The sequence below is a fragment of the Limulus polyphemus genome, unplaced genomic scaffold (assembly GCF_000517525.1).
Source record: "Limulus polyphemus unplaced genomic scaffold, Limulus_polyphemus-2.1.2 Scaffold2213, whole genome shotgun sequence".
Taxonomy (NCBI): domain Eukaryota; kingdom Metazoa; phylum Arthropoda; class Merostomata; order Xiphosura; family Limulidae; genus Limulus; species Limulus polyphemus.
Genome location: NW_013667823.1, coordinates 198,374 through 199,646, shown reverse-complemented (window position 1 = coordinate 199,646; position 1,273 = coordinate 198,374). Strand labels below are relative to the sequence as shown.

Below are 1,273 nucleotides of genomic sequence, written 5' to 3'. Positions count from 1 at the left end.
TCGTACACACAAAGAAGCAGAATAATAGTATAGACAAACACAAACCTACCTGACGTCCTCACGGAAGTCTAATACAGTTAAAATGTTCATATTTTTACAATTTTACTTCCCGTGAGATATTAATACACAAGTAAAAATTGTAATCATTCTTCTCCGGTTTGTAAAAGGCGTACATATCATAACAATTATTATTCAAATTTTTGTTTAAAATATTTGGAAATATGTCAATGTGATCTAAAATGACAGAAAGTAACATAACGGTAGAGCGGAGACTATACCATTAGTAGGGTTAACTAAAGAGCAAAAGGAATAATTGAAAGCGTGAGGGGATAATTAATACTAGACATTTTCTGAAGTCATTTTACAATAAAAGTGATTTTTAAATCATCCAAGCAAAAGTTGACTCACAACAAGCATTTCATCCTATAGTCATATGTTACCTATAAGACTCTTCGTCTTTTTTTATTTTGTGTACTCAAGAATAGAACTCTCATCTGTAATATCTGTAGAGTACTACCAAAAATACAAATACAATATTGTAAAAAAAAAATTCTCTGCGCCTTCTTCAGTAGTTTATAGGATTATATTACACATTAGATTTCATAAAATATAAAATTAATAACTTAATCTCTGACGTTGATGCCTAATGAATTCCTTGATCAGCCGCACACTTGATAAGATTGATGAAAATGAAGCTGCTTGCGTAACCTTTAATTAACTGTTGTACAGAATAAAATCTTTATAGAAAATATAGTTCTTACGTGATTTCATTATGTCTAAAATTATGAATATGTAATCCAGCAAGATAGACTCTTCAGATTGGACAAGAAAACTATAATAATTAATTTACTTGTCGTTAGACATCAGCATTAGGCCTTTTTTATAAAATTTATAATAATGGTATTCCAACTACGCTATGTTCACCGTATCCATTGCAGACGACGAGTTTCGCTCAATTCAGAGCTCATGAGGCCGGCTGGGATACAACAAACACAGTAGAGGTTGAAGCACTATATATATATATATAGTGAATATATTATTTCTGAATACAACTTTGCAATACACTTAATTTCCACAGTCACGCTATAACAAACGCTATAATTCACAACGAACGACTCACGCGCTCGACCCAACAGTCCGTCTCTATATCTGTCTGCAATTCAATTACATTGTTGCCGTCACTTCTTACCGGTCTTATATACAAGAATACCGTACATCTAGTAACCTCTCGAGGCTTCAAGAAGGGACATGAATTTTCTAGAAGCGCATGACA

The 1,273-nt window shown here is 32.5% G+C and overlaps 1 protein-coding gene across 1 annotated transcript in view; it reads right to left on the bottom strand.

Moving 5' to 3' along the window:
- Positions 1–1,273, bottom strand: part of LOC106466289 (chitinase-like protein 3) — a gene marked incomplete at its 3' end in the record, with an annotated part of 18,289 nt that overhangs the window by 8,896 nt on the left and 8,120 nt on the right. The gene's annotated exons all lie outside the window — the stretch shown is intronic.